The following is a 10,107-nucleotide window of genomic DNA, read 5'->3' as shown; positions in this document are numbered from 1 at the left end:
TCAGAATTGCATTTGGCCTTTCTATAAGAAAGATGGCGCGAATTACATCCACACACCTTGAGAAATGGTGTAATTGCAAATACATTTCCATAAGATGAGAAATTATATATGGCCTCCCTGAGATTTGTTCCGTCTTGCATATAACTCTCACTAATAGAGTTTTGGTGAATTTATTGGATGTTACTTTGAAAATACCCTTGATCAATAATTTGACTATAATTTGATTAATTTTTTGGACTGACATGCTTTTGATTTTAGAATATTGAGGGATTAAATGTTATAATCTATTATAAGTTGTATCTAAGTATTATATTTATTTTTTTCTTGCTAAGCTAGCTGTTTTTTTATTGTTTATAGCCGTTAGAAATGTTTCAATATATACATATTTTAGTCTAAAGGCTTTCCATGCAATCTTTTCATGGGCTCTCAATGGACATCTCATACTCAAGGGAAAATAGATTGAGATATCGAAAAGAGAGGTATAATAAACATGGGTGATTGAAGAAAAACCATTATTATGATTTCTGAAACGAGGGCTATTCACGCAATGTCAAGAAACTACTATATGCACCAGCATTTAATAGTAACCTGTTGACAGTAACATCTAATGTAAGTTGTATACATGAAATATTCTTTGTTTTTTATTTTTTTTATTTTTTTTGATAGTGAAATGAGATTATGTATTAATCAAATGGGCATCAGCCCGAATCACAAATAAAGTTTGGAGGGACAACACCCTCAGATAAACCCATAGCTGATTTAGCTAGCAGGTGAGCGCATTGATTTGCAGATCTACGCGTAAAGCAAAACGAAGTTGAATGATCATTCTGAATCATGGACTTAATATCAGCGATGATAGGACCGATAGGTGAACAATCCTCTTTTCTTGGATCTTATGTACCACGTGGAGGCAATCACCCTCAATGACACAAAGAGTCTAAACTTCTCAACAATGAAGTTCGGTAGCCATGCGAGTAGCAAGAGCTTCTCCATGTTCCGGGGAGTTGATATCTGACATAACAATGGATTGCCACAGCAGACAATCACCTTTCCAATCACGTGCAATGACCCCCAAACCGGTCCCGGTGCCTTCACCAAACAGTGCCGCATCAAAGTTGATCTTGATTGATCCTTTGCTTGGTGGTTTCCAAGCACACCTAGAAGAAAGAATAGGAGCCTTGACCGCCACTGCGTTTTGGAAATCTTTAAGGAACGAGCCAGCAGATGAAATACAATCCAACGGGTTGCATAATCTATGCTTCATGACGAGACTATTTCTCCTTCCCAAAAGTCAGCCAACACAATATAGCAAAAACCAGTTGAATTGTTCATTATCTACAGCCTTCCTCACCTACATTAGCCATGATGCAATGTTGCTTGGCGAGGACCCAGTAACCATCCAAGGGAGATTGGATAATGCCCAGAGCTGCCTTGCAAACGAACAATCGATGAGAATATGTTTGAAGTTCTCTTCTGCTACACCACAGGTCGAGCAGGTTGGCTCAACCATGCACCATTGGCGAATCAGATTCGACATTATGGGGATGGCTTCTTCGTGCAATCGCCACAAGAAGATCTTGACTTTGTTAGGGATCTTTGCATTCCAAATGAAACTCCAATTACCTGCATGATCGCTACTTTGGCCCACAAGAGAGTCACTATTTTCTGCAGAAAGTTGGTGAGCTAAATGGAAAGCAGATTTGACTAAGAAGTTACCATTCTTATTATAATGCCACATTTGGAGATCAGCTGAGCAGGAGCTTCCCGATGGAATTGATTGGATAAGCGTGGCATCTTCAGCATAAAACAGCCTCTCAATAAGCTCCTTGTTCCAGCTTTGTGTATCTGTAGAGAGATGAAGGTATTTCTTTTCCACAAAACAACCTAACCAACTATTACAAAATTGGAGTACGAAACTCCTTAAGATTATTACAGGCAAATATTACAACTTGAATAATAATAATAAAATGAACAGAATGAAGAAATAATTAGAACAACAGTATAACAAAGAACCAACCGACCCACGGTTGCACCACCACCACAGATGCACCAATATACTCCGATCACGAAGATCTTACTACCTCACGGTCACAAAGATCCAACACTTTCACACAGAACTTTTAGTGAGGAAGATAAGAAAAATTATTGCTTCAGTCTGTCAATGGCCGAAGGGGAAGAACCCCTTTTAAAGGGGTGAGAAATAGGATGTAGAAGGAAAACCCCATGTTTAAACAAAGAAAAAGAATCAGAAGATATGGCGACAGAGAAACAGAGAGTAGAGAAGACAGTGCAAGAAAAGGGAAGAGTGGAAATGGTTGTTAGGGTTAGGGTTTAGAGATTAAGTAGGTAAAGAACCGGTTTGGGTCGAGGCAAGGTGGGTTGGTTAGTGGGCCTGCCAGGTGCGTCGGGTAAGTGGCCTACCAAGTGGGCCTTTTAATTAAGTCATTGGGCCACAAAATATAACAGTATCATCATTGATCAAATCACGTACTCGTAAATCTGGAATGAAGATGCTACGTGAGTACTAGGTAGAAAAGTAATCGATCTCGGCGACTAGGGATCACTTCAAACACCAATGTTTCGTCCATCTTCGACTCACCACCGAACTCCCTTGGATATAATATGACGTGCTCCAATGAGACTTTGCTAAGTAAATGATGAATTGTAGCCTTTCTTAGCGTGAAAGAAATCCACTTGTGGGAAATAACGAGCTTTGAGTATATGACTAATCAGGAGATACGGATTCGTCATAATACGCCAACTTTACTTCGCTAGCAATGCAAGATTAAACGCTTGCAATTTTCAAAACCCAACATCTTCATCTTTCTTGGATCTACACATCTTCTCCCATGCCACCTAATGAATTTTTTTTCAATTCGCATCTTGCCAAAAAAAAATTTGCTGCAATGCTCTCAATTTCCCATAGAAGAGTATCAGAAAGTTTAGAACAATTAATGCAATAAGTCGGTATAGATTGAAGAATAGATTTAATAAGAACTTCTTTACCCCCATATGAAAGAATTTTCTCCTTCTAGCCACTCACTCGTTGCCATACTATAGTCCGAATATAGCTGAAGAGGTCCCTTTTATTTCGACCAACGAAGTAAGGCACCCAAGTACTTTGCTGGCAAAGAATCAATTTTTAACATCAAGCAGTTCAGCCAGCTCCATGCGATTTTCCTATGTCGTATTTTTGCTAAAGAAGATAGAAGACTTGTCCAAGTTAATAAGTTGTCCGGATGCCCTCTCATATGCCTCAAGCACCCGTCTGATACAAATCATAGTCTCTTTTATGGTTTGGCAAAAAAATATGATAGTGTCATCGGCAAACAATAAATGAGAGGCGTTTGGCGCTTGCCCAACAACTACCACCCCATGGAGATGACATTGTTTTCTTTAGCCTGCAAAAGACAACTGAGGCCTTCTGCACACAGGATAAATAGATAAGGAGAAAGAGGGTTTCCTTGTCCAGTACCTTTTTCTGGTAGAAGAAAACCAAATTGAGTCCCATTGAGCATAAAGAAGTAGGTGACGGACTTAACACATAACATGATCAAAGCAACAAATCTATCTTGGAACCCTAACTTAACAAGCATGCGTTCCAAGAAATTCAACTCAATCCTATTGTAAGCTTTACTTATGTCTAATTTGACTACCGCATGACCCTCTCTACCTCTCCTTCTATTTTTAAGGAAGTGATTAATCTCAAAAGCCACCAGAACATTATCAGTAATGAGTCTCCTTGGAATGAATGCAGACTATGAAGGTAAATCAATAAGATCAAGAAGAGGTTTAAGCCGATTAGCTATCATCTTATAAGCAAGTTTAAAGACGACATTACATAGATTAATCAGTCTGAATTGAGCCACAGTTTTTGGTTTTTGACATTTCGGAATATATGGGTAAAATTCAGTGAAGATTGAAAATGTGGTTATTAAGCAAACAAAGTACAGTCTTAGTAGTAGCTCCCCAACAATATTCCAAAAACATTGATAAAACACCAGGGGCATGCCATCAGTGCCAGGGTTGAAGGGAAACATTTGAATAAGAGCTGATTTTACCTCTTCTATTGTGCAAACCTCAAGCAGTTTCGTATTCATCTTAGATGTAAACCGGGTTGGAACAATCTCTATCACTTCATCTAACTCCTCCTTCATTTGTCAAACAGATGAGAATATGGTGTGAAAATAGCACTGGAGTCAGGATCATCACACCAATCACCGCTTTCATCCTGAATGCGTTCGATCGGGTTGGTCTTCCGTCTTTGCGAAGCTTTATGAAAGAATACCATGTTGCGATCTCTCTCCGCCGACCATGCTGCTTTACCATGCTATTTCCATTTAACTTCCTCGACCAAAAGGAGGGAATTTAATTGAGTTTTGAAGGAAGAAAACCTAACCTATTCCAGACCTAAGATATCCTTAGATTGAAAAGAGGCAATATCTCATTCAAGGAGTTCAATTTGTTTTGGAATGTCCCCAAATTCTTTCCTACTCTATTTCAACAGTCCTAATTCGCACGTGTAAAGCCTATGTGCCAACTCATTTGTGGAATCAACTAGAAGATGTATGCCAAAGTTCCGAAATATTTTTCAATCTTTAGATTTAATCCAAAGTGCTTCACACCTTTTAGGATGACCCCCGACCCACGTTGTCTATTTTTCCTCTCGTACTATAATAATAGGTGCATGATCCGAGTAGATTTGATTAAGATGTTCACTCCTTGTCTTTGGTCATTTTGTAGTCCAAGCCAAGTTGACACAAGCCCTATCAAGTTGTTCCTCACCAAGAACGGATGGTCCCTGATGTTCGCCCACAAGAAAGAAAGTCCCGAGAAACTAAAATCATGTAGTTCACTATCAAGAAGATCTTGTCGAAAAGAGCAGAATCGCCATTGAGGGGTTGGGAGAGTGCTATCTTTTCCAGAATCTGAAATGATCACATTGTAGTCTCCGACGCAAAGCCATGCAAATTTGAAGACCGACTGAGACGCCAACGAAGATCCCACATTAAGGTTTGTTTACTAGAATCAGGCTCGCCATAGAATCCAGTAAAATGCCAGAATTCCTCCCCTTCCCATAAGCTCACCCTCGCATCAATATTGTTGTTGGGAAAACTCACTAAATCAACAGATATACCCTTGTCCCAAAGCAACACCAGTCATTCGCTTTTACCCTTTGAGTCCACTCCCAGGCCATACATGTTAGCATTATCTTCACTTGTTCGATTCTCTTATTGTTACATTTGGTCTCCATTAAGAAAACAAATAGGGGGTTAAATTTGCATTTGAGGTCATAGAGATGTCGAATTGTCCAAGGACCCCCCATGCCTTAGCAATTCCAACTTAAACAGATCATATGGCGGGACTGCAATGCAGTCTCCCGAAATTTCATCTTCTTCAATGAGGTGGTAGTCAAGGAACTTTTTCCTTGTCAAGATATGAAATCCAGAGATAAGTCGAATGATGGGGGCGACTTGCGTTTGCCTTGGTAGATGATTAGGCTTTAGTGGTTGATGGGCATTTGGCTCGATCTTTGAAGAGAGTGCGTTTATTTTTGGTATTGTGTATGATGGGTCCAAGATTGAAAGGATCTGAGCCTCCACATTCTCATGTTGTACTCTGGATAAGGCATCAGTAGTTCTATTATCAGTTCCCTTTTTATATTGAACTTCTTAACTAAGTCCCAATAATTTAGTCACCCATTTTTGTTGCAGCAGGGAATCCACTCTTTGATCAAGTATGTACTTTAAACTCCTGTGATCAGTCCTTATGATAAAATGGTTTCCCTGCAGATAATGCCTCCACTTGGTAACAGCTAACAGCAAGGCTAGAAATTTTTTCTCATAGGTAGAAAGTCCTAGATTCTTAGCTGCCAAAGCTTTGCTTAGATAAGCAATAGGTTTTTCCCCTTGCATCAAAACTGCACCTATTCCTTTCCCACAAGCATTTGTCTCAACCACAAAGGGTTGAGAAAAAAATCTGGCATATCTAACAAAGGTGCAGTAGTCATCACTTCTTTCAGTTGGTTGAAGGCTATTTTAGCCTCTGCAATCTACTCAAAAGCATCCTTCTTGAGAAGAGCAGTCATGGCTTGCTAATAAGTCCATATCCCTAAGGGATATCCTTTAATAGACTGTAAGTCCCAAAAATCCCTTTAAGGCTTTAACATTAGTGGGGGTTGGCCATTTGAGCATGCTTTCAATTTTATGGAGGTCAGTAGCAACAACCTCCCAAGATATGATTTGTCCCAGATATTCCATTTTTAACTGAGCAAAAGAACACTTGCTCTTTTCTGCATAGAGCTGGTGCTTCCTAAGTGGTTCTATCACTGTTCTGAGGTGCACTAGGTGCATTCCCCAATCCTTGTTGTAGATTAAAATGTCATCAAAGAACACCAAAACAAACTTCCTAAGGTAAGGGTCAGAAACAACATTCATTTGTGCTTGAAAAGTTGAGGGAGCATTACACAATCCAAAGGGTATAACCAGAAACTCATAATGCCCATTATGAGTAATGAAGCTGGTTTTGGGTATATTTTTCTCCCTCATCCTTATCATAAGTATCCTAATCCTAAGTCAATCTCAGAGAAGTATCTAGCACCACGTAGCTCATCAAGTAATTCATCAATTATAGGGATGGGAAAGTTACGTGTATCTGTCTATTGAGGTACTTGTAGTCAACATATAGCCTCCAAACTCCACCCTTTTTCTTCACTAATAGCACTGGGGATGTAAAAAAGCTCTGGTTTGGCCTTATGATCCCACTCTTAAGCATTTACTTTAGTATCCTCTCAATCTCAATTTTCTGCCTGTATGCACATCTGTATGGATGTTGTTTTCTGGGGATTACAGCGGGGAGTAACTCAATGCGATGCTCAATGCCTCTCTCAGGGGGAAGTGAGCTGGGCTTCTTAAACACATCATCATATTGCTAGCGTAGCTTAGTTACTTTAATGTTCTCATCTATCCTATTTAGGACCTTGGAGGTTAAAAGGAGCTCCCCATCTTCATCTTGAATTCTCCTTCTTAACATTTTAACTAGTGAATGTGCAGTCATGAATTTAAACCCTGGCTCATTAGATAAAGCTTTAAGGATCAGCTTCCCTTCTGCCTAGTTGAGGGTGATCTTTAGTTTGTGAAAACTGAGCCAGTCACATCCCAATACTAAATCACGCCCTCCTAGCTTCAGCAGCCTCACAACGTGTGAATTTTTATATCCTTACACCTCCCAACTGAATCTTGGATACACCAACTTGCTGATAACCTTGCTGCCATCAGCCACCCTAACTACATAGGGGTGGTATTCTTTAGTTGACGCCCTAAGGCTCCAACAACCTTCTCATTAATGAAACAATAGGTACTACCACTATTTATTAGAATAAGAATTTCCTTGTCTCTTACCAGTGCATTGACCTTTAGAGCTACAACTGACACTTCCTTTCATAGCATGTAAGGAAACTGCAACCTCCTTTGTCTCTTCCCCTTCTGTTGAACACTCATCTTGCTTAGCACTACCACAGTCTCTTGCTTCTTCACCACTCATCAACATATAAACCTGTCTAAATTTGCATCTATGCCCAGACATAAAAAGTTCATCACACCTGTAGCACAATTTTTTTTTCTTTCTTGGCTCTCACTCTACTTCGGGCAGAAACCTTTTGGCTTGGGGGTTGTTCGGGCAAGGGAAAGATGGTTTCGATTCACAGTATGCTCTTGCTTCCTGTCAAGTATAACAGCGTAGTTCAATGAGGTAGGATTGCAGGTAGATACGAAGGACTTGACCTCCTCCTTCAGTCCACTAATGAACTTCATCATAAAGAATTCTTCCTCAAGATTTTTGTTGAAGATGAGCATTTGATCCTTTAGCTCTTCGAACTTCTCCAGATATGCATTTACAGTAGTTTCATGGTGGAGTTTGTTGAACTCTGTCATAACTCTTTCATTGTCCAGGGCCTCAAATCTCTCAAGTATGTTTACTACTAGATAATCTAAAGAACAAAACTCTTTCTTCTCAATATAGCCTTGGTACCACAGCTCATCCCTTCCTTGCACATATATCGGAGCCATAGGAACCTTCTGATCTTCAAGTACTGGAATCAATTGAAAATACTTGGTGTGTCTCCTTACCCAGCTTCTGGCATTCCCATTTTGTTTAAGGCACTATAAGTTCTCATATTTTGATAACTGTGGTGCTCTTATCTGGAGACATTGCTGCCCTCGTGCCCGGAGGAGTTGTGCACAACAGCAATTGAGGATGAGCTCTTCCCCACAGATGCAATTAGGCTTTCTCCTAGGATGGACTTCTTTCTATTGTATGCTACAGCTGTTCAACAACACTTTGGAGCGGCCGTTGAACAGTTATCAAGCTGTGTTCCACATTTAAAATCGAAGCTTGAAGCCCTTCCTGCACCTCCATCACTTAATCTAAACGACTGTGGATCTCATCTTCACTAGCCTGCCTCCTAGCCTTTTCATCCATAAACATTGTATCTGTTTTCTTTTGTGCTTCTTGTATTTCTTTCAATCTTGTTCCATCAGTCATTTTAGTGTATTTTAGGTCCAAGGATTGAGTGGCTCTGAGGGCAAATGTAATGGTTATGAGTGAAAATTCGCAAAAATGTAAACTAGAACGAGAAAAGAGGTGGGAAGAAAAAGAGAGACAGAGAGAAAATGAGAGAAATCGATCTTAATTCCTTCAATAATAATCCTTTACACGTCATTGGCCCTTTTTACATAGAGTTGCACCAAAAAATTGATTAAAGCAAAAAGCTGAAAATTACAATAAAATTTAGAAAATTGTGTGCTTTTTTTCCGTCTTCATCTCATATTTGGGTGGCTCTTTTACTTTGCGAAAATAGTTCAAAAAGGCAAATCCACAATACCCCAGTTACGCTCGAATCTCCTCCATCCACGTGTCTCATTGTTGGTCTAGATTAGGGATGGATATCAGAGTCGAATTCCCCAATTCTTTTCTTAATCTGATCGCGCCCTAGCTCCTTCGAAACGATGTCGATTTTGGTTTTGATTTTTCAATTTACCCCAAATTTTAACCTTGCCCTTGATCCAACAATTCAGGTGTGTCTTTCCAATCATACGGTCCTTTTCAATAGTCGTGTTTTGGTTGTGAAACGCTACACCAAGTTACAGAACTGAAATTACCTAATACATGATATCCGATATATTATCATTTATATCATTGAACCAGGAACTAATTAATCTGACAAAAATTGCGCCCATTATCACTAAGAATAGGTGTAGAAACCAAAACTTCAGGAGGGATTGATATGGTTGCTTTTATGTAAATTACTTCCCAGGATATTGACCTAGGAGAAACTAGAAAAAAGATAAGATTATGATCTATTAGATGTAAATTTATATTAAGATGGGTTCCTATGTAGGAGCATCCTGAAATAATAAATGAATATGTTAGGTGAAAGACTATTAGAAACAATAACTTCCACATGACACTTACCTAGGTGGAAACAAATTAATTCCTCTAGATATAGCATGCATTGGGGATGTCCTACTCTGCTGGGACATCGACAAATGAAATGAGAAAATTGGTTAAATGTGAAAGTATTGTGATGGTTTAGAAATTAAGGCTACTAACCTCAAAGGGCATCCTTGGGGCTTTTTGAGCTTTATGTTGCGGTGTGAGTTGTGGGACTTGGGGCTCTGGAATTGGTTCATGTTGTGGGACTTGTGGCTGCTCTGCAACTTGTTCATATTGTGGGACTTGGGGTTGCTCTGGAACTTGTTCATCTTGGGAGGGTTGGAAACAAGATGGGAGCATCTGCATTTTAGGATAGATTGTCATAAAGTGAAATAAAGTGGTCATAAAATATTAATATAGAATATTTACCTCTGAAGGAAATGTTTCAGTTTCATCAGAAGGTGTTACATTTGGGGCACTGGAACTCTGTCTACCTTTTCTTGAGCCTGATGCATCATGTGAGGTTCTGGACCTCTGTCTGACTTGATTTGGATTCTGTAAAGAAATAATTTAAATGAGAATCACATGAAAATATAGATGACAGCTATGAAATAAAATAAAAAGTTACAATTATCTATTTGAACTTGGAATTAGGTGTGAGGGGGGTTGGTGCGA

General features: G+C 39.3%; 1 long non-coding RNA gene across 1 annotated transcript; it reads right to left on the bottom strand.

Annotated features, from left to right (window-relative positions):
- Positions 1 to 589: 589 nt before the first annotated feature.
- On the bottom strand, positions 590 to 4,483 carry LOC148785213 (uncharacterized). The gene is made up of 2 exons (XR_016067736.1): positions 1,717 to 4,483; positions 590 to 1,634 (listed from the first exon to the last, which is right to left on the bottom strand). It is a non-coding gene; the product is annotated as an uncharacterized LOC148785213 (long non-coding RNA).
- Between the last annotated feature and the right edge of the window lie 5,624 nt (positions 4,484 to 10,107).

This window comes from Sesamum indicum, linkage group LG10 (genome assembly GCF_026168435.1).
Source record: "Sesamum indicum cultivar Baizhima isolate 11 linkage group LG10, ASM2616843v1, whole genome shotgun sequence".
Taxonomy (NCBI): domain Eukaryota; kingdom Viridiplantae; phylum Streptophyta; class Magnoliopsida; order Lamiales; family Pedaliaceae; genus Sesamum; species Sesamum indicum.
Note: the sequence above shows the minus strand (reverse complement) of the source record. Positions and strands in the feature narration are given on the sequence as shown.